The 24,898-nt window shown below is 37.2% G+C and overlaps 1 pseudogene; it reads right to left on the reverse strand.

The window, feature by feature from the left end:
* Positions 1 to 12,751: 12,751 nt before the first annotated feature.
* LOC100451420 (pre-mRNA-splicing factor RBM22-like) lies at positions 12,752 to 14,433 on the reverse strand (annotated as a pseudogene).
* Positions 14,434 to 24,898: the final 10,465 nt, after the last annotated feature.

Genomic DNA, 24,898 nt, shown 5'->3' on the forward strand with positions numbered 1-24,898 from the left:
CAAAAACTTGTTGGGGAAGAAACCATTGGTTTGTACTCCTTGAGAAGCCTCTTGCAAGTTGCTTAATATTTAAAGGTTAAAAAATAATTACTTGGGCTCAAAATTAACAGGTTTTTGCTTGTATTCCCTGTGATCTATGAGCAGATTACTTTATTAGAAAATCATTAGAGCATAATTTGCTTCTACTTGTTGCTGACATCAATTTTTATTTCTTATAATTAAAATACAGGTTCTTATAATATGTCATTATTGTAAATAGCATGCTGCCAGATATTGATGTGGAATTGTCATTAACCCTAACACCTATGCATTTTTTTTAAAAGTGTGTGAGTTTACCAAGGTTATGCCACATTTAGACCCCTTCACCCTACTTATACACAAAGTGCTCTTTCTACAGACAGCCTGGGGATGGGTCTCACAATGAATTTCCATAAATATTTCCTTTTGTGTTGTCTTGCTTTTATTCTCGAAAGCCATGAAAACCCAACTGAATTTGTCTGGACGATTCTGAATGAGTTTCTTACTGATGTAGGAAACACAATATGAGCAAAAGCAAAATCAGAGTCTAAGCCGGACTGAAGAAGATGGGAAGTCTGTTATTTATGCTATTATAAGAGGGAGGCTGGAAATCAGGACGTTTAAGAGACAAGGATGCACAGAACCCCAGCTTAAACTTTCTGTTAGACTTTTAGTCTTGTCATCAAAGTCTTGCCTTAAAAGACAAATATGTCTTAGTTTTACAGTTCAACATGCACCAAAAATTTTACCTAGCTAGAGTTTCTAGGCTATTTTCTCCTTGGAAATAAATTATACCTCTCAGAAAATTCAGCCCAAGAACCAGTTCTAATGCTTATAAGAGGGATTCAATGATCAGCCCATATGTGATGAGAAATAGAAATCAGAAGAAAAGAAGAAAAGTTTATTATTTTAACATGCACACTTGGTAAGAAAGCATGTGAGTGTATGCATGCAGACAAAGTGTAAGTCTTCTCCTGTGCGCACTTTCAAAATAATTAATTTGTTTAAAGTTTAACAGTCATTTTGTGCATGCCCCTTTTCTTCATTGCCCATGGTTTCACTTGGCTATAATCAAATAAAAATGGATTCACTGGTCCTCTTAACAATAGAGCAGATTTGAGAGCAGAAAATAGGCCTTTGGGATTCAGCATGTGTCCTGCTTTGGAAAACCTTGAAATTTAGCAAAGAGTTCTTGACAATATATTAAAACTTCTGTAGCCTCTTACAGACCCATTTATTACACTTCATCTCTTTTTTTAAAGGCGTGAGTCCATTCCATGAGGTTTTTTTTTTTCTTTTCATGATAGCTGATTTGTAATGCCTTCCTATGTGTCACATGGTTATAGAAATCATTATAGACTCTAGATGATAGAAGAAAATGTAAGCATTCTATATCCAATTCTCTGTGCATGAAGAAAAACAAGCTAAATGATGTACATCCAATAGCTATTGGCTGTGCTGGAACTAAAATTTAAGCTATGTACTCTGAAATAGTATGCACTGTACTATGCTGTCTCAGGAATTTGTCTTCTGAAAAAAAGACTTCTAGGAAGGAAAAACTGGGTACTGTTCTATTGGAATCTCCTTTCTGGTAAACTTTCTTCCTGCCCTGGTCTCCAATCTGGGAGTTCCCAGCTGACAAGTGTGTTAGTAGCCTCGCCTGTCCGCCATTCAGGAGCTGTAACATGGTGGTTCTGTATCTTAGCTACACATTCCAAATCACCTGAGGAATCCAACAAAAAAGAGCTTCTATTTCTGGCCATAATTCAACATCTGGTATTGAACTTACCCTAAGTAAGTTGTAAGGAAGTATAAAATTGAACAAAATACAAGGCAATTGTTTTCATACATTAGACAATCAGAGTCAGAGGACTGTAATATTAGAGAGGATGAAAATTTAAGAGATATGATTCATTTTGCCCCAGGTTTTTCCTGGTAGTACCTTCCCAATCTAAGAACAGGAAAATGGAATGTGAGTAGAGGGCAGGTGCCTCTCTGAGCCATTGGGCTGAGGATGGAAGACAGAGAATGCAGCTTGGGATTGCCGAAGCAATTGGGGCTTGCGGAGCACGATGCAAGAGAAGAGGGAGTCATGTAGATGGTTGTTCCAGAAAATGGCACAGTTTCCCTGCAACACCCTAGCCAAAAGCTGCTCTGCATGTGCAGAGGGGAGATTGTCAGGCCCAGCAGAGAGCAGATGCTGCAGGCCCAATTGCTGTACAGAAATCCCAGAGACCATGAATGGCTGGGAGAGGTTAGTGGTCTAGACTGGCTAGAAAGGTGCTGAATTTTGTTCTGGCAGCTGGTTAAATTGTTAGTATATCCTATTGTATCTGTTGAGCTTTGTCTTAAAATAGGAATATAGTGTTGTATTTTCTTTATCCTAAGTCATGGTTAAGGTATAAGCCCTTACTCTCATTACATAGCCTTTCTGGATCTCAGCTGCATGCTCAGCAAACAAAGAACACCACATCTAGGCATGTAATAGTTACACCACTAAATACAAAAGATAAACACAAATTTTAAAAGTGGTCAGAAATAAAAACATATATGCAAATGAACAATGATATGAATGATGGCTAGCTACTATTAGAAATAAATGGCAGCCAGGAGTCTATGAAATAGCATATTTAAAGTGGTGAAAAAAGATACTGTAAACTCTCTCCTTCAATAATGATAGTGAAATGATGACACGTTAAATAATAGCTGGGAAAATTTGTTCCCAGCATATCTGCACTAACAAGAAATGATAAAGGGAATTCTTGAAGCTGAAGTCAAATATTATTACATAGAAACTTAAAATTAAAAAAAGGATTTAGAGCACCACAGAAGTGGTTAATATGTGAGTAAATAAAAAGAACTATCTTTATTTAAAAATTAAAAGACTAAAAAATTAATATTTATTGTGAGATCTGCAGTGTATATAAAAATAAAATATATAAGAATGATAGCACAAAGGATAGGAAATAGATGGAGTTAGCCTGTTATGAGTTCATACATTTCACATAAACTAGTATAATATTATTTTAAGTAGACAATAAAAAGAATGCATATTGTAATTCCTGAAGAGCACTCAAAATTATATAAAGGAATATATCTAAAAACACATCAGAGAAAACCAAGTATAATAATATTAGGATTTTATATATATGTATATGTATATATTAAAAACATACATATATCAACACACACACAGACACACACACACACATATTAAGACAGCATGGCTAAATTTTCAGGATCCAGTAACACAGTGCTTAAAGGGACACTTGTGTTAAATGCATATATTATAGAAAGAAAATTGATTGAAAACAAAAATCTAAGTTTCTACATAAAGAAGCTAGAAAAAGAAGAGTAATACAACCCAAAGTTAAGAAAAGTTAATAATAAAGGGAAGGGCAGAAATAAAAAATGAAAAAAATAAAAAAAATTAAAGTCAAAACTGGATATTTTGAACAGATTAACAAATTAACAAACTTTTTGCAAGATGATCAAGAAGAAATGAGAAATACTAATTAATATAAATGTTAGTAAAGAGCCTGTAGATATTAAAACAATAAAACACTTTATGCCAATACATTTGACAATTTAGAACCACAATTCAGAACCATAGGTTATCAAATTTGATGCAAAAGAAAAGGAAAGTTAAAGCTTTTTATATATTAAAGAAAAAAACTTTGAAAAAAAACTGCAGGCCTTAATGATTTTACTAGTGAATTCTTTCAACTATTTAAGGCAGAAATAATACTAATGTACAAAGAATCTTTCAGAAAACAGAGATGGAGGGAGGGAGCACTTCCCAACTCATTTTATGAGGTCATCATAATTACAGACCAGTATTACTCGTGAGCCCAATATTACTCAAAAATCCTCAGACCAATGTTACTCAAAAATTATTAACAAAATATTCATAAATGAACCCTAAAATATCTAAAACAATGTATATTTAATTAAACTTTTTCATAGGAATGCAAAACTAGTTTGTTAATTCAAACGTGAATCAATATAATTCATTGTGTTAACAGAAAAAGGAAAAAATGTCTTATAATCACTTCAATAGATATAGGAAGTCATTGAACAAAATTCAATATTTATTCATGAAAAGATAGCAAAATTAAGATTGGAGGTCAATTTGTCAATTTGATAAAGGCCATCTATGAAAAATGTACAGCTAAATATTTTACCACTAAATAGTAAAATATTTAACGCTTCCTAAATACATGCAGTGATATATCATGTACATTGATGGATAAACACAATATTGTTGAGATGTACATTTTCTCCAAAGCAATCTATAAACTCACGCAATTCCAACTTCAAAGGAATTCTAAATCTGATTCTAAATTTTACGTGGAATAGCAAAGATTCAAATAGCCAATACAATCTTGAAAAAGGTCATCTAAATTGGAGAATTTATACTACTTAATATCAAGAGGTACTATAAATTGAAGTACAGTGTGTAAGGGCAAATTGATTAATAGAACAAAATGGAGTACAGACATAGACCCAGCTGATTTTCAGCAAATGTTTCAGAGCAGTTCAGTGAAGAAAATACAGCCTTTTCAATAAATGGTTATGAAATACTTTTGTGGAAAATAAATGTATGAATAAGTAAACTTGATCTCTTTCTCATATCATATACCAGGGGTTGGCAAACATTTTCTGCAAGGTTAGCGAAGTAAATATTTTTACCTGTATGATCTCTGTTATTACAACCATTGAACTCTGTCATTATAGGGCAAAAGCTGCCATTATGTAACTACCTGAGTAAAACAGTTTCAATAAAACTGTTTTTAAAAAAAGGTGATGGGGTAGACTTTGTCGGCAGGCTGTAGTTTGCCCACCCTTGACATTGGAAAGTTTTAGATGAATCTCATATCTCCATCCTAAAGCTAAAATGGCAAGTTTCTGGAACAAAATGTAGAATATCCTCGCAACCTTGAGGTAAACAAGGATTTTTAGATAAGGCACAAAAGTATTTAACCATAAAAGGAAAAATAACAAGAAAAATAACTTCTTTAAAATTCAAAAAAATCTGTATCATAAGACACTATAAATAAAATATAAAAATGCAATCTACAGGTTAGGGAAAAAACAATTACAATTAAAATGACTGGCTACACGAAATAGAAAAACCATTTGTAAACATTTGTCAGCACTCACTGAGTTACACACTAAAGATCAGTGCATTTTGCTATATGTAAAAATTTTAAAGCACACTGAATTTCAGCTTTTAAATGAAAACAAATGATAACACTGATTCCACAGCTCCCTTTACCCATCTCCCATCCCGATATTCTGCTTTGATAGATATGGTGGGTGGAGCTTCAGTGTCCCATGGCAGGAGAGGATGGATGTCTCAGTTCAAGAAGACAGAGAGAGAGAAAACCATTTTTCTAAAGGTTGGTTTTTGTTCTATACGGGTCCTCAGCAGATTACATGATGTCCCACCTGTATCAGTAACGGTGAATTTTCTTTACTCAGTCTGCTGATTCAAATACTAATCCCTTCCAGAAATATCCTCAGACATACCCAGAAATAATGCATAATATTTTACCAACTATCTGGGCATCCAGTCAAGTGGGCATATAAAATTAACCACCTCATCAATAAAATACATTTTTTAAACTAATATTACCTGTTATTTTCGAATGGGATTTTCTAACAAACGCTGTGCTTTTCTGATGGTGAGGATAGTAATAGGAATAGAGTTCCTTCTCTACTAAAAGCACAAATTCATTTTATTATATCCCTAGTAATACAACTCAAAAAATTAATGGATTATATTCTAATGATTTATTTCCTAATGAAATTCTTTATATTTTAGTAAAAAGGCTATGCAAACTCTTGAATGCTCTAGACAAGCAGATAACAGGAAACAGAAAAAGAGGTAGCTAAGGAAAAGCAATGGTCCAGACTATTGTTATTTAAATAACTTAACTACATATGCAAATTATTTAGTAAAGAATTATTAGAAATGCTTAATAAAAGTATAATAAAACCTCTATAGTTCATAAATATGTACTATATAATTGCAAAGTGCTAAAAGAGAAAACTGGGAGCTTATGCATATTCCTTTTCTGTAAACACATTCATTCTTTAATTCAACAAACGTATTTTTAGCCATCTATGACATGTCTGGCATGGTTCTGGGCCTACGGTTTTATCAGTAAATAACACAGCACCCTCTACCCATGGGGCTCACATGAGGGATTTGAAATGTTAGTGAAATATAATAGATCCACATGATGGAGTCCTAGTGCTTACAGAAATAATTTCAATGGAAAGTAGTACCTCTGGTATAAATACCAATCTAGGGAATCCAAATTGAAAAGAAAATATGAAATGCCCAGAAGAAGGCCATATATAAATTTTGGAATTTATGTCTGGAAAAAGTGAGATTAACTCCTCAAAAATTTATGTCTACTTTTGAAAATCTAACCAAGATTATGAACATCATATATAATGCAAACAAATTCCATGGGGTAAATGAATGTTGAGGTAAGATGACATGTACTAGATGTTGGGGTGTTATGAAAAGTGAATCCTAAAAATAACCAATTTCCTTTGAAAATACTGTGAATTCTATATACACGACTATCTTTACTATCTTTTAGCCTAGTATATTCTAGAGAACTGTTGCAACGGAAGACAGACAATGAGTTCCTGGTTTTCCAGTTGAAAGATTTTACTACTTTAAACATTTTTAAATCTTAGGAAAATCTACATGATATCAAAACCATTATTTGTTGACTACTCCTTGTATTCTATGCATTATGATAACTGATTTATGTACATTATCTCATTCTATCTATTCTTCTGACACACCTGTGGAGTAAGTTTTATTGTCCCACTTCACAGAGAAGGAATTTGAAGAGCAGAAAAGTTGTTCACCTGTGATCACAAAGGTAGTAAATGGGAGAGCTGTGATTCAAACCCATATTATTATGATACCCAAAACACTGCCATGTGTTATAGGCTCCCCAGGCTGTTGTTCATAACATTTGTTCATGTGTTCATTCAACAAATATTTTATTGAACATCTACTATATTTTAAGCAAAGCGCTTTACATTCCATCTTATAGTTTATTTAACCCTTGTGACAACATGGATAAATGCTTCTCATTATCCCAGCATGGCTAGGATAAAAGCGGGCAGAAGAACATGGAAGGACTAGACTGACTGAATCTTCTGGCCTCCATCTTCCTCCCATTCTCAATTCTTCCTGCTCTCGAACATCAGACTCTACGTTCTTCAGCTGTTGGACTCTTGGACTTACCCCAGTGATTTGCCAGGGGCTGTTGGGCCTTTGGCCACAGACTGAAGGCTGCACTATCAGCTTCCCTACTTTTGAGGTTTTGGGACATGGGCTATCTTCCTGGCTTCTCAGCTTGCAGATGCCCTATTGTGGGACTTCACCTTGTGATTGGGTGAGTTAATTCTCCTAATAAATTCCCCTTCATAAATTCATCTATCCCATTAGTTCTGTCCCTTTAGAGAACTCTAATTCAGTAGGTGAACAAATGTTTCTCGAATATTTGAGCAACAGTTCCTTGTCTATTTGGTATCTGAAAAAGACAGACACCTAGGATATAAATCAGTAATTCAGGCTATCATTTTAGCAGAATAACAAAGCCTCAATGGGAAGAAATAGAGGCTAGTGTCCAGACTGATTTCAAGAGAGTGGTCCCAGGTGCCCAGAGATAAACAGGCACTGCCAAAAGGCAGTTTGCTTCAAGCATTTATAGGAAAAAAATCTCTGAAGGAGTTACAAAGAACTGTGTCCCTCCTTTTTTCCCAGGAGGTATGAGCAGAGGGGAACAGAATGACGGCAGTAACATGCGGTCTCAGCTTTACGCTTGTTTTTCTCTCTGAGGCTCTCATCAATGTCACATGCTATAAATGCAAGCTGGTGTATTTGATGGAAGAAATGGTGAAAAGGTGAAAAGATAAACAGGATTGAGGAATGCCTTGCAGGACTCTGACAAAATAAGAAAGCCAGGAAGAATAAGTCCCCGAGGAGACAACAGGAATGAAAACAGATGTCCAGAGTTGTAGCTATAAAAATACAACATAGAAGAAAAAAGAAAGTTCTTCCATAGCATGCATAATGGGTGGTAATTCCAGGCGGCATACTAAACATTAGCAGTGTCAAAACTCTGAAAAAAAAAATAAAGTGATTAACTTGTGCTGGAAGGTGCAAATGTAATCTAAATGCCTTGTTCAGTAAAAGGTTAAGGGCAAAGTTATTCTCCAGTTAAATGGTAAGCCCTTTTGAGGGCAGGAACCATGACACATTGTATTAGTCCATTCTTGCACTGCTATATAGAAATATCTGAGACTGGGATTGGGTAATTTATGAAGAAAGGAGGTGTAATTGGCTCATGGTTCTGCAGGCTGTACAGGAAGCATGGCTGGGGAGGCCTCAGGAAACTTTCAATCATGGCTGAAAGGGAAGCAGGCACTTCTTACAGGGCTGAAGGAGGAGGAAGAGAGTAAAGGGAGAGGTGCTACACACTTTTAAACAACCAGATCTCATGAGAACTCACTCACTATCATGAGAACAGCAAGGGACAAATCCACCCCCATGATTCAGTCACCTCCTACCAGGCCCCTCCTCCAACACTGGGGATTACAATTCTACATGAGATTTGGGTGGGGACACAGATTCAAACTATATCACACATATAAGTTTCTATCTTTTGAAGCTTGCACAATACCTAACACATTAGTGTCTGTTGAATTGACTAAACATACACAAACACATACAAACAGGAACTGGAAGGCATGGTAGATATCTTCGAAGGATATAATAGCTCTGCAGATCTCAGAGTGCTTAAAAGAAGCAAGAAATACAGAAATAGCTTGTCCTACCAGGAAGAACCAATCAGGAGTTACAAATAAAATGGAAAATCATGAACTACAGTGAGTAATACCTAATGTGAATGATAACAACCTCAAAAGTATGAAGTCAGTGGTTCATTGGGAAAGACACAAACAAAGAGAGCCAGCAACTGAAAGCCCTTCTGAAGGCCTGGGGCCCAGAAGCAGAGAGCAAATATTAGAGGAAACAATGGCCAGTTTGCAGAGAGCAAGAAAAAAAAGTATGGAAAGTATGAAGGAGAGAGAATTCACAAGAGAAACTGACTTCATAAGGGATTAATTAAATAACAAGTGAATTGCAAAGAGTATGCCAATTTTCTGCAACATAAATAACAGAGCAAATGAAACATATGAAAACCTAGAAAATCAGCAGTGTCTTGAGGCACTAGCCTAGTCAGGCTGCCTAATGAACTGTTACTGACCATCAGTGTGGACCCCCAAATTTAAATTACCAGATCATAACTGACAGAGATATGGGTGTAATTAGTTTTTGGAAAATAAGAAAAACTATAATTCATAATATTTAGTTCCACTGTATAAACATTTATGTTCACCCACAGGGCAAGCTGTATTTAGATAACCCTATTTTGCCTAAATGCATAATATTGAAACTATAATAAGGCATCTCAGAGTGAACTGAATTGAGTAAACTCTGATTGCCTTGTTATAGGTCAGAGATGGGCCAAAAGCCATGAAAACCCCCAAGGAACGAATGAATCCTGACTTTTTAGAGGGCTGATTGTTGGGAAATTGAGGGCCCATTAAAATCGTTTGAATGCTGCTTTTTCTTTGTACCTGGACTCCTGGACCTAGGGAACCCTAACAATTGTGTATTAGATCCAAAGGTAAAAAGGCCTCTGTAGGGAAACTGAGTAGAAACTGTACTGGAATGTATATATCATGATCATTGTATAAATGACCAGACCAAGACATCAAAGTGAAATTGATAACATGAATGACCCTATAACCATTGAAGATTAAATTTAAAATTAAAAAGCTCCTAAAAAGGAATTTGCAGGTCCAGATGTCACCACTTGATAATTCTGCTAAACATTTAAAGAGGCATTAACATAAATTTTACACACTGTCTCCCAGAAATAGAAGAGGACTAAACACTTCCAACTCATTTTATGAGGCTAGCATTTTGCTGATACTAAAATTAGACAATTAGGTAAAGATAATTTTAAAAAAGTAATAAAGAAAAAAAAGAAAGACGGCTACAGATGAGTATCTCTCATGAATTTAGATTCTCAAGTAAATATTAGCAAATCAAATCCAGCAGTATATAAAAATAATTATACACAAAGACCAAGTGGGGTTTATTCTAGGTATGCAAAGCTGATTCAACATTAAAAAATCAATTAATCTAATCCACCATATCAACAGGCTAAAGAAAAAATCATAAATCATGTAATCATATCAACTGATGCAGAAAAAGCATTTGACAAAATCCAGCACTCATTTATGATAAAAGCTCTCAGAAAACTAGAAATAGAGGGAAACATTTTTAAGTGGAAAAAACCACTATACAAAAACCCCGCAGTGAACATCATACTTAATGGTGAAAGACTGAATGTTTTTTCCCTAAAATTAGGTAGGTAGAATGGAAGAATGTCTGCTCTCATCATTCTTATTCAAAGTATTGGAAGTTGTAGACAGCACAATAAGGAAAAAAGAGAAAAGAAAAGAAAAAAGGCATCCATATTGAGAAGGAAGAAACAAAACTGTTGTTATTTGCAGATGACATGATTGTCTATGTAGGAAATCCCAAGGAATGTACAAAATACCTCTTAGAACCAATGAGTTCATCAAAAGCAAAGGATAGATCATCCTAAAAAAAATTAATAGCATTTCTGTAAACTAACAATGAACATTTGGACATTTAAAATACAGTATAATTTATAATTGCTCTAAAATAAAATACTTGATATAAATCTAACAGAACATATACAAAATCTGAATTCCAAAAATTACAAAATGCTGATGAAAGAAATCAAATATCTAAATAAATAGAAACTCATACAAAGTTAATGGACTGAACAAATTAACATAGTAAAGATGCCAATTGTGCCAAAGTTGATCTATAGGTTGAATGAAACACCTATTAAAGTTCAAACCATTGGTTTTTGGTACAACACAACAATCTTAGTCTAAAATTTATATATAAAGGCACTGGAGTGAGAATAGCTAAAATAATTTTGGAAAAAGAGAATAGAGTGGTAAATACAACTCTATGTGATGAAAAGGCTTACGTATAGCTACAGTAAAATCAACACCTATCATACACACATCGATCAACAGATCAGAAAAGAAAACTCAGAAATAGACCTATACCAACATGCTGAAGTTATTTTAGATTTTTGACAAAGGTGCAAAAGCAATTCAATGGGGAATAGTCTTTTTAACAAATGATGCTGGGGCTATCACAGACAGGCAAAAAGAAAATGAATTTTGACCTAAACCTCACTTCTTATACAAAAATTAACTCAAAATGGATAACACACCAAATGTAAAATATAACATTATAATAATTTTAGAAAACAATATAAGAAAATGCTTCAGGACTAAGCTAGTCAAAGAGTTCTTAAACTTGACACCAAAAGCATAATCCATAAAAGCAAAAACTGATAAATTGATAAAGTGAATCTCATCAAAATTAAAAACTTTTGCTCCACATAGACCCTGATAAGCAGATAAAAAGACAAGCTACAAACTGGGTGAAAATATTTGCAAACCACCTATCTGACATAGGAATATTATCTAGAATATAAAAAGAACTGTCAAAACCCAATAGTTAAAAAATCAGTTTTAGAACATTTTACCCACCCCAAAGAAACTTAATACTCATTAACAATCATTCCCAATCCTACCCTCCTACTTTTCTCCCCAGACCCAGGCAATGACTAATCTAATTTCTGTTTTAATTGATTTACCTATTCTGGATATTTTATATAAATGTAATCATACAATATGTGGCTGGCCTCTTTGACTTAGCACAGTGTTTTCAAGGTTCATCCATGTTGTCACATGCATCAGTACTTCATTCTTTTTCATAGATGAATAGGATTACATTTTCTGGATATATCACATTTTGTTCATCCACTTATCAGTATGAATAATTGACTTGCTTCCAAGTTTGGCTATTCAAAATAATGCTGCTCTGAACACTCATGTCCAAGCATTTGTATGGCTGTGCGTTTTCCATTCCCTTGAACATATACATAGAAATTGAATTGCTGGGTCATGTGATAACTTCAGGTTTAACATTTTGAGAAGTTGCAAAACTGTTTCTGAACTAGCTGCAAATTTACATTCTCACTAGCAATTGTACAAGAATTCCAATTTCTCCATATCCTGGTCAGCACTTGCTATTGTCTGTCTTTTTGATTATAGCCCTCCTAGGGGATGTGAAGTGGTATCTCATTGTAATTTGGATTTGCATTTCCCTAGTGACTGAAAATGTTGAGCACTATTAGTGATACATATTTTATCATTTGTATATGCTCTTTGAGAAATGTCTATTCAGATACTTTGCCCATTTTAAAATTAGGTTCGCATTTTATTATTATTATGAATGTTTAAAAGCTTTTTTACTGCAGATCAATTCCCCATCCCCCCTTAAAAAGAAACAAAATGAACATATACATAGGATGGGAACTCTGTTGGATTGTTCAATTCACCCAGCCCCTTGTTGACCATAGAGGTGGGGGGAACAGGGAGTAGGTTTTATTAGTCAGGTTATCAAAGCAACCAGATGTTTTGATGGCAGCTTATTTGAGGTCCACTGATGTTTGAATATGCAATAGGAAAGCATGACTGTCATTTCTCACCTGCACATATCTGAACACATTCAGATGCCAAGGAAACTACAAAGAAACAAAAAAGTGTATTCATTCCAGGATTCATTGATTGAGATTTTTAAGTGCCCCTTTTTTCCCATAGAGGTCCAGAGCAGTGATAACGTGCCAGGAGTGCTGTGTTTTCTGGCATGAGCTCCCATCCTCTAGTGGTCCTGAGACAGTAGATTGATCCTGGAGCCTTCTTGAAATGAGCAGGTGGTCCGGTTGTGTAGAATATGTGTAGCCCAAGTCCTGGGGGTGGAGGTGGGGCAATGTTCACCATAGCTGGAGGGCCACTTGAGAGTAGGTGGAAGGAGTTGACAGATGCATCTTCTGCTGCTGCAGGAGGAGAAGGAGCTCCTAGCAGAGCTGGAATGAGCTCTAGCAGGATCCCAGAGTCTGTGGTTCTGTCCTTTTTTTCTTTTCCTTTGGTTGCTTGTGATCTTCCCCATTTTACCATGAGCCTGCAGCCATTGACAGTCAATTTATTAAAGGACTTCTCAGTGGCCACTTCTTCAGCCTGCCCTGTGGGAAAGCAGCACACTGCTGGCCAGGCCTGGTGGCTCATGCCTGAAATCCCAGCACTTTGGGAGGCCGAGGAGGGCAGATCACCTGAGGTCAGGAGCTCGAGACCAGCCTGACCAACATGGTGAAATTCCACCTCTACTAAAAATACAAAATTAGTTGGGCATGGTGGCACATGCCTGTAATCCCAGCTACTTGGGAGGCTGAGGAGGGAGAATCGCTTGAACCTGTGAGGCAGAGGTTGCAGTGAGCCAAGATCACGCCACTGTACTCCAGCCTGGGCAACAAAGAGCAAAACTCCATCTCAAAAAATAAAAATAAATAAAAATAAAAATAAAAATAATTAAATAAAAATAAAAGCACACTGCTGTCTCTGCACAGTGATCATCCAGGTCTCTCTACATAGGTAGAGATGATTTGTTAGCTTGGTCTCAGTAATGATACCCTCCAGATCATCAACATATAGTGTGGTGATAGCCTTATCCCCTGGTGGATCTAGATGAGGCATTGTTAAAGCCTGCTTTAGAAGCTTCTACGCTCCAGCTCCAGGATCACTGATTCCATAATACTGGTCTTTAATATTCTTATCAGCAACGGTATCATCTGGATCTGCAGGCCTCTCATGCCTATATGGACATGCCTCTCCTCTTTCACTCTCTCCTTTCATCCAGAAGGAGCAAATGTGGGCCTTATTTCTTAAGTGGTAGGATATGGTCTGGGCTAGTTTGTTCAGCATGTCACTGCTAGATGTGGCTTTCCCCAGCAGACCAACTGGCTGTGTTCCATCAGAGTTAGAAACCTCTCTTTCCATATTCTGAATGGAGTACTTTTGCTCACCTCCAACTTTGGCATGTCATCTTTTAAGGATAGTCCTGCATCATGTACCTGGATGGACAGGCCATACTCTGCCACTAAGAGGCAGGTCTGACAGAAATTAGTTAATTTGCTGCAGCTTTGGTACCCTTCAGTCTTCTTGAAATGCATGTAAGCCCCAGGGCACCAGCCAAACACTGAATGGTTTGGCACAGATTTTGCATTCCTTCCCACACTTTTCCTTGGTTATTTGGATATCTGGGTTTTCTGCAAGACATGTCTAGCACAGAATGCAGAAGTCTGCTTCCTCCCAGTTCTTCCTGTTGTAGGTGTGGAAACGCAGAGAGGTCACCATCTTGAGAGCATCTGGAGGCAGTGGTAGCTTTCCAGGTGGGAGAGAGGACCACTACAAATCCCATCAGGCCCAGCCCTAAATTTCATGATTTTTCTGCAAGAATAGTAAAATGGATGACCTTGAAGTCCCATTTCTTCATAAGTGACTTTATGCAATATGAGATTAATTTCCCTGTTAACAATAGTTTCAAGACAGAAGTGAGTGTAGAGAGAAATGGATGAAAGAGGAGATTTTCAGTTTATAAAGATCTGTATGCTTTGTCTTTTTTTTTAGTGCATATCTTTTATAAATGGAGATAGAAGAAAAATGATGGCAGATACTGTTTGGCAGCAAAGCAGCAGTGTTACCCTCATCACTATTTGTATTCAGATAGCAGGAACCTTGTCATTGTGACACTGTGTCTCCATGAAATGCTGCGTTTGTGACTAGTTGTGTCCGAAGTTTGATTTCTCACAGATCAGCAAGGGACTGGGATCCTGTCACAGCCCGTTCAGGTTTGCTATGAATATACTTGCCTTCCAGGAGCTGAGCTGAGTGCACCCCACCCCTTCCCTCTGCCCTTCCTCTTCTCCTCTTATTTTGTTATTGAGTTGTAAGAGTTATTTAAATATGCTGGATACCAGTCCATTATCATATATATGATTTGCAGCTAGACAGGATTTTAAGCATCAACAAGCATAATCTCCATCTTTCATAAATGTGTGCCGAGGATTAGAGACATTAAAAGACAAATGATAGATCATTGATTTGGGGCAGAAACAGACTTGCATCCAGATGTTCCTACTATCAGGTGTGGGAGGACACTGCAAATGCAAAATAATGAAGAAGTATATCTTCCAAGCTTCATACTTCTTTACTTCAGCTCAGCACTAAACGAAATGCTCTCATGAAGTAACAGAAGTGTTTAACTCCACTGAGCCCCATATTAGGAGTCACAAAAGAACTTCTCTGTGAACTTCATCTAACCCTTCTAACCAAGGAGATCTTTTCCATTGAAGTAATATCTAATGGAGCATTTTCCAAGATGTTTTTTATTGATATGCGTAGCAAAAGATCCATCCTGATGGGTACAAACACCCTTAAAAGGAAAACATGTACAAAACAGTACATTATTAAGGAAGATTGTACTCAATGTATAAGACCACATTGAGGAATGTTAAAAATCACAGAAATGATGTTGGTTTCATTTTGGGGCTTTAAGAAATACTGTGTCATTAGAGCATATGTGACAGTCTAGTTTGAAAAATATAACAAATTAAAGTGGGACTTTTCAAAAGGGATTTCTTTCCGAAAAGGTCAGCTATAAAAACAGGGAGTGGGGGAGATTTCTTACTCCCAAGATCACCAAAATAACATCATTTATTGGACTTGATGCCCATATGTTAAGTTTTACAATGTTCATCACTAAATGTAACAAATGTAGTTAGAAAGCAGTAAACTTAGAAAAGAATCAGTACCAATGATATAGGTAATAATAACAGAGAAAACTGAAAATTTTTTGCCCTTTTCTAAATACATATATTATTTTGTTTTTAGGTTAGTCATTTTAGGATAAAAACTCAGTTTTTTGGGGGGGATGGTTTGCAACCTCCACCTCTCAGGTTCAAGCGATTCTCCTGCCTCAGCCTCCAGAGTAGCAGGGATTACAGGCACCTGCCACCACGCCCTGCTAATTTTTGTATTTTTAGTACAGATGGGGTATCACCATGTTGGACAGGCTGGTCTCAAACTAAGCTCAAGTGAACCGCCCACCTCAGCCTCCCAAAGTGCTAGAATTTCAGGCATGAGCCACCGTGCCTGGCCGTGTGCACAGATTGTCTTTGTGTCTTATGGTTCACCTTTTGATGTAAAGAGACAAACTGCACCTCATTTTAATGCTAAAACCCTGCCCTAAAGTGAACATGTGATGTATGTTACATGTATGTTTACCTGTTATGCATGCGCTCAGCTCCCCTCATAAATATGTATAGCTTTTTCCCCCAAATATGCTGAATATGCGTGATACAGACCCTTTAATGCATAAAACCCAATCTGTCCTTCCTCTTTTCAAAGAGAGAGCACCTTTGTTCCACACTGGAGACTTTCTTTTCCCAGCTTGGAAACCATTATCACCAATAAAGCTCTCTTTTCTACTGTTTAGCCATCCTGGTGGTTTTTTGGACAACAGATGCCAATAGCTATTTCTGCACTTCAGCTCATAGAGGCAGCATTCTGGGGAGAAGAGGTGTATTTCAGGGCTGTTTGGTCCCAAACTTTGGATGGAGGAAGAGACAGAAATAACTAAAAGGAATTTGTCTAGAAATAATGAAAGAAGTCTCTTTCATGGTAAGGATTGGGGTTGAATTTCTGCAGAAATTCCTAAGGTACGTGAAAAATTTGGAGTTTTTGCTGGTGGGCCCAAAGACTAAGAAGTGAGAAGAAAAGAGAAACCATGTGTACCTAAGCAGGAGAGGGGCTCTGCAATGTGCCAATATGCTGAGGCCCGAGAGAGACAGCTAGCATGACATCTCTCCATCTTTGACAGACCGTGGTTTAGGGGCCCTCTAGGAGCAGCTGAATTCTGAGTTGTGCTTTTTAGTTAATTCTCTTATGATCGTCTCAAGTCATTTCTAAAGTTTTTGAACACAGAAGTCTAAATTCAGTGGGGCTTAGGGAAATGTAAGCTGGAGCTCTGCAGGTGCGGCAAAGCAGACCAAAGAAAGTAATGCAATACAAGAAGCAGTCAGGAGACAGCAGGAAGAAATGAAAGAAGATGCCCGGACAGCAGTCTGGAGGGAGAGGTGACAAGTGACACCCAGTTTGCACTAGGTACTCCCTAAGCATTCTTAACATTTCTTAGGAAAGGGCCCAGAATATCTTCTGAATTAGGGACTAGAGTTATTTTATTTTCTCCAAATAATCAAACTCACAATAATTTTCTTATCCAGAAGACAAGAAAATCTGGAGAAACGTAGGGTGCATTTGTAAATTCTGGATTTGCAGTGCTAAGCTGGAAAAGCTCAGGTCTTCTACATCACTTCAACAACGCCATGCAGCCATGTGCTGGCCTCATTTCCAACAACAAAAAAAGAAGAAACAAAAGCTGCAGATCCCTTTGTCTGAATTTTCTGATATCTATTTTTTATAGAGTGATCTTTCTTTTCCTCCTGGCTTGATCACGTCACTCATGGTGCTCAAGTGTGCTTCATAGGGAGATTAGCGACTTTCTCAAGCACGTGATTGGATGGCACATAATTCTCTTTGGCTGAAGGAGCAGTAGCTTCTTTACAGTTGAATAGATTTCATAGTCAGCAATCTCAGAATTATTTTAGAAGATAATTTCTTGCTGACTAAACAAATCATGGTACAATATAAGTTAGACACCTTATTTGCAGAAAAAGGAGTTGCCATAGCTCGCTGAATGATCATTTGTTGGATTCCATGAATCTCAAAAAAAATGAAAGGATTTCTCTCTAGGTATTTCTAGGGCTATCAAAGTAAACAAGTCAGATGAATTATTGATAGGCTTTGGATCAATGAAATGCCACTGGAATGACAAATGATAAGCACAGTAAAACTGTCACAATCCTTATTCCCCAAATACTGTTCACAGATTCCTCCCACCTAGCCTTACTTATATCAATTTATCTCAAATGACTTCTTCCCCTACAACCACCACACACATTTTTCCAACATCAATTAATTCTGTCTTGTCTCATAAGACCTATTTGTAGGGTCAGCTACCCCATGAAACCTTCTCCAAATAATCAAACCCACAATAATTTTCTATCTTCTCAACACTAAGTTTTAGAACTTCTATTATTTGTACTAGGAATTAAATTACCTAAAATCTATAAGGTTCCTGGTACATTCTAGCCCACCCTGTGAAAGATCATTGAGTTAAAGTCTAAAGCCTTCATAAAATTGTTAGTTCCCTTCCGACCTCCTTCTCTGTTGGCACTTAGCATAGGGTACCACATCTCTGTATTATGGCTTCTTAAGAATCGTGTTTTCTAACTTTTTTTTTTCTTTTGTACCTACTATCTATCCTTCACAAATATAAAGAGTATTTTAATTATCCATTTCTGCAGCTTCCATTTCCACCATGACACTGAATTGTAGAGAAGTGTTGGACTAAATGTTGCCATAGATCAATATTATAAAAAGGCCCTATTCTTAGTCTGGTGCTACCCATGAAATGGAACAAATATTAACTAATACAAAAAGTGACATTCACCTATGGATTATGCCATAAAGTAGTGAGCTGTATGTCAAAAATAAATGTGTTTCAAATGTGTATTCAAATTTCAGGTATAGCTTATTGAAGTTTACCTATAGCTTCTCATCCTTGGCCTTTTGAGTATACATTTATAAGCTTTCATTAAAAGTACACTAAAAGTTCTAGGAGAGCAAATCTATGGCAATGTCAGACTTACTGTGTCCTGAGAAGGACCTCTTAAAGAAGCTCTTAGGAATTCCAGGAGCCCCACTAGTATCCTTTTTTATTCTTAGTTAAGTGCTACAATTCATTAGCATGGATGGGTAGCAGAAATTCTGTCATGACATATTTGCACCAGTAAGCTGAATGTTGAGTTTCTTAAAATACAGCTAGCAAAAAACAGGGGAGGCAGGAATGCCTGTTTAATAGAGCAGAATCCCCATCCTCCAACCCCAGTTTGAACCAAATATGTTAAGAAATGCTTTACAACAGAGAATTACTACAGAGTGTAAAGCACTACTATACTTCATATGAACTAACAACATTTTTTGTTGCTACCTTTAAGAAACTAATTTTAGTTACATAGTACACATACATAGGCTTAGTGAAGCAGAATGCCCCCACCCCCGCCCAAATATTTTAAATGTAGAATTGATTTGCTAAATAATCTAGGTCATTCACACACACCCCCAAAAAATCCACCCCAAATACTCTAAGTTGTAATGGTTTTATACTGAATTTTTCAGATGATAAAATCTGTGTAAACCAGGGTTTCATAAAAGATAAAACAATGTGACTTATTAGCTACAGAACAATGATAAAGCCTGATAGTCTCCAGGTATAAATATCACATGAGAAAACTCCATAATATGATAGTGCTTGTTTCGGCCTTATTGACACCCATTGGCAAAAACTATTCTAGCCCATAAATGGTTCCTCAAGTTGATATACCTGTGTCCTCAGATATTATTTGCTGCTACTGATTGTATGTCTTTGGTAATGCTGTCCTTCACCATTTGCATTTGCCAAAGTTGGGTTAAGAGGATTGGATGCCTTGGTGTAACATTTTAAACCCACTCCCTGCTGTGGTCTTTAGATGTTGGTCTTTAGAGGCACATTTGTTGAAACATGGTGGAATAACGGCACTGCACAACTGCTTTTCTAGAGAATATATCCCATAACAGAATTTCTTAAATTCATATTTTCAGTTATTTGCTCAGAGACATACAGATCCACTTTATTGCACCCTATTATCTACCCCTACCGTGCCTTCGGCACTTTAAAACCTGCTTAGCACAAGATAAATTACATTTGTACACTTAAATTCTCAGTGTCCTGGGGAGTTTCGAAATATAAAATTTATTTTTTTAAAGTACATCTTTGAAAACAACCAAAACGTGGTGAAACAGTCTTTGAAATGCAACATGGCAGATGGACAGAAAACTTTACTAGCGTGATGGATAGGTCCTTTATTTATTCCTCTGTGAATGGCTGCTGATCATAATCACTTTTATAGCTTGACTGCAACGAAAAGGATTATTTCTTTTGTCCTGGAATCTCAGGATGAGCATATTTGCTCAGAGGATGAAGAGGACCAAATTAGACCGAACTACTGGGGCATAATAAATTCACAGCAGTCACAAGCCAATGTTCTTTAATTCTTAAGACATTATCAACTTTAAATATTCTGATCCTCTCACAGTTAGCTCACTTATCCTTTTGTCCTTCTTGAATTAACTTCTTTTTCTTTTACATTGTCTCCTGAGGGGACCTCATTTTAAATCTTTTCAGTTTAATTCCATTAATTGGCATATTTTCTGGTCTCATGTTCTCCTCTTGGGTCTTGAACTTATGTTCCCCTCCGTTCTTAAACTCCTTAGCTATATTTTGCAGCTTTGAATGACAACTTGCTCCATCTGTAGACAAAGCATTGCATTCTTATCTTTCACTTCCAGGCTAATGTTTAACAATGAATTCACAATCCTGGCATTTTATCAGCCTATTAAGTAAACCAAAATATAGAGTTCCTTGATTTTAAAGCCATCATACTGAAATCCAGGGAAATTAGCTCACTAATTTGAGCATAATTTAAAAGCTAACAATTCTAAATTATGGTAAATGGATCCAAATAAGACATATTAACCAGCATGGCACATGTATACATATGTAACTTACCTGCACGTTGCGCACATGTACCATAGAGCCTAAAGTATAATAATAATAATTATAATAATAATAATAAAAAAAAGAAAAAAAGAAAAAAAAAAAAAAAAAAAAAATAAGACATATTATCTTTGCAGGTCCTCCTGCTTACAACTGAGACAGATCTAGGGGCCATGCTGTCTTGGGCTTATATCCATTTCGTCTTCACCACTTATCAGCTGAGTAATCATGGGAAGGTTATATACATCTCTAACTCTCAATATTTTCCTCTCTAAAATGTGGGTAATAATAAAAGTTCATTTTAAACCATAGAGATGTGATGAATATTTAATAGGATAATTGTCACAGAATGCTTAATATAATGCCTTGCATAGAAAATAATCAATGCTAGCTATCATTATTGTCATTACTATTAAAGTGCGATCACATCTATTAGTGGTGTATTTATATCCTTCCTGCAAAGCACATCTAAGTCTCACCTTATCCGAACCCTCAGACTCCACATGGAGAATGTCATGTTGGGAAGAAGGCTCCGTACAACTTGTCACTTATTCTGTTCCACTGTTGTAGTCATCCCTTCTCTTTAATTAAACTGCAAATCACTTACATAGAGAGACTTTGTCATACAAACCATGCTCAGCACAATGTCTTATTCTCACAAAAGAGGTGGCATACTCATCTATTATCAACAATAAAAGTATGAGAAATCAGATATTATTTTCAACTTGCTTTTAGAAAGAGGCTAAAACTAGAAGCAGATGGTAGGTTATTACAGGGAGATGTAAGGATTATTGAGTTAATCAGAGGGGGAGAGTTTAGGGAAATAAGAGGAGAGATGAACCTATCTCTCAGCCAGTCTTGATTATCCATAGAAGATAAAAAGAACAATTGAGTGATAAACAAAAATCATAGTGCTCATTTTCACAAACTTATATTTAATAATTACATGATCCCATTGCATTCAATCATCAAATACTTACACAAAAGATTTGGAATTGACAGTGATGTCCGCACGAGGGCTGATTAGAAGCTCCTAGTACTCTCCTCCTATGTAAAATACCCAAAACAATGAATAAACAACTACATTTTGCCCAACATATCTAAAGGAGTACCAAATACTAGCAAAGCAGCAGCAGAAATCCTGTAGAACAAGAAATCTAGGATGGCTGCATAGAGAAGGGCAGGAAACAGCTTGCTTTCACCACCCACTGCCCTAGTTGAGATCAGTTCAGCACCAGGAGGGACTTCTCTCTGTGGAGAAAAGGTAAGCAAGAGGACCCCAGAAGCCCCTACCACTGCTGCAGACACCTGCAGTTCTCACAGGCTTGGAGCCCAGCTGAGGGAGTTCCCCAGAGTCTACTTGCTGAGCTACCCTCTGAGAAGGAGCCAGTGATGCTGTGTCTCCCCTAGTGTGGCCAGTGCTGCTACTGCTCTGTGCCATTTTGGAACTGGAGCCACTGCTAGAATGCATCCTGCTTCAGAGACAAGTAGCCCTTGCATCCCTCCATCCCTGAGGCTCAGCCTCCGCTGCATTATGCTCACTGACAGTGCATCATCCCCAGACCAAACTCCTGCTATTGCCAACTCCCTAAGGTTAAACTTCCATAGAACCAGTCCCTCCCCACCATCCCAGTCACTGGTGGACCCTCCCTTTGTTGCTGACCTGAAGTGTGCCCTACCCCCAAGCACACAGAGCCTCAAACTACCAGAGCAGTCATGCCTCCAGTGTCATAGCTGAGGCAACACCCCAGTTCCCAGGGACCTCATGCCTCCTACACACCAGACAGTCACCATCTTCAAACCACAAGAATCCAGAAGCTCCACTAGCCCATGTAGCACCACTTTCTGGATCCAACCACATGTGGTGCCTTGCATTCCAGGGAATTAGAACCTTGGCTGACCTGTGCCACCCACCCTCCAGAACAAACAACTGCAGCACCCTGACTCCTAGAACTAGACTAACTCCCCTAGTACAAGCTGCTGAGGCACCTCACTTCTGAGAGCAGTCATCTGTGCTGCTCTCCGACCACTAGGGTCCAAGCCACAGTGGCATCTTATCATTCTTGGGTCTTTGCTCCTGCTGCAGCTGGCCTCATAGAGCCTAACATGCTGCCATATCCCACCATCCCAGGTCCAGATTCACCACTGGATGGTACCTCATTCCCTGGAGCCTGAGTGTGCCCTGTTAGTTCTGCATCATGAATTACATGAATTACAGCTGTCCCCAGGGCTCAAGCTTCCAGAGAACTTCTTCCCTGAAGCCATACCAGTGCCATGCCCTGCCCTCTACAGTTCAGTACTACAGCTATATCCCAGCCCCCTAGGCCTAAGCTGCTAGGTGTGCCTCAGAACAACAGATCCTGGCTTAGTAGAATTGCATCCACTAATGGCTGTGCCTCAAGTCCTTGGTGCTATAGTAGTTTTACAAGACCCCAACCCCAGGAACTGAGATTCACAGCTGCTCTGAGCACCTGTGCCCTGGATCCCAGTGCTGCTGTGGCTGCCTGTGAGCCATGCGACCCAGAATCCAAGGAGATTCTCTTAGCTACGATGAACCACTATGAGAAAGACAAGAACAGGATAATCCCTAAAACTCTTGCCCTAATAACCTAGGCAGCCACCATAATTGCCACAAACTCCTGCAAACTAGATGACTGAGGAACCTCCCATCATTGCTAACACTGATCACAACTGAAGAAGCTGCATAGAGACTACATCACTGCACCCACATGGAACCAAAATCACTGCACCCTGCCCAATGTGCACCCTCAGGTTCATCTGCAGGTGAAAGTCTTCCCCTGTGAAAACTACTTTGTAACATTTGGAAGACTGCACCATCAGATGCACAGACATCAAGGCAGAGACACAAGAAACGTGAAAAAGCAAAGGAACATAATGCTACAAAAGAAACGCAGTAATTCTCCAACAACTGATCCCAAAGAAATAAAAACTTAAAAACTGCCTGAAAATAAATTCAAAATGATGATCTTAAGGAAACTTAGATACAAGAGAATACAAACAGACAATTCAATAAAATCAAGAAAGCAATTCGTTGTCTAAATGGTAAATTCAACTGAGATAAATACCACCAAAATGAATCAGACAGAAATCTCAGAGCCTAAAAATTCAATCAATAAAACAAAAAATAAAATCGAGGGCTTCAACAACAGACTAGATAAAGCAGTAAAAGGAATCTGTGGACTTGAATATAGGTCTTTTGAAATTATCCAGTCAGAGGCGAAAAAAAGAATAAAAAAGAGTGAAGAGAGCCTATGGGACATTAAGTGAACAAGTATTTATACTATAGTATTTCTAGAAAGAGAAGAGACAGAGAAAGAGATACAAGCTTATTTAATGAAATAATTGCCGGAAATGTCTCAAGTCTTGGGAAAGATATAGACATCCAAATCCATGAAGCTTTAAGCCTCCCAAATAGATTTATTTGAAATAAGTCCTCTTCAAGGCACATTATAATAAAACTGGTAAAAGTCAAAGACAAAGAGAATTTTAAAAGCAGCAAGAGAAAAGCATCAAGTCACATAAAAGTCAGTCCCCACTAGACTGTCAGTGAATTTATTTGCAGATACCTTGCAGGCCAGGGGAGAAGGGGATTATGTGATCAAAGTGATGAAAGAAAAAAAAAACAAACTACTCTCTGCCAAGAATACTATACCCAGCAAACTGTTCTTCAGAAATGAAGGAAAAATAAGTCATTGACCAGCAAAAATTGAGGGAACTCATTACCACCAAGCCTGCCTTACAAGAGTGCTTAAGGGAGTTCTTCAAGGGAAATAAAAAGATGACAATTGCTAGCATAAATACATATGACACTATAAAACTCACTAGAAGAAGTGAATACAAAATCAGATCCAGAATACTCCAGTAATGTAATGGTGGCATATTAATAATACATACCTCAAGTACAAAAGCTAAAAAGAAAAATGGTCAAAAACAACAATAAGTTGTGAAGTATTATATGATGATGTAAATTGTGACATACAAAATGTAAATTGTGTGCATGAGGGATAAAGGTCTAAGGTTTTTGTATGTGATGTAAGTTAATTTGTTATCAGCTTAAAATACAATAAGTCCTCACTTAATGTC

Source organism: Pongo abelii, chromosome 17 (assembly GCF_028885655.2).
Source record: "Pongo abelii isolate AG06213 chromosome 17, NHGRI_mPonAbe1-v2.0_pri, whole genome shotgun sequence".
Classification (NCBI taxonomy): domain Eukaryota; kingdom Metazoa; phylum Chordata; class Mammalia; order Primates; family Hominidae; genus Pongo; species Pongo abelii.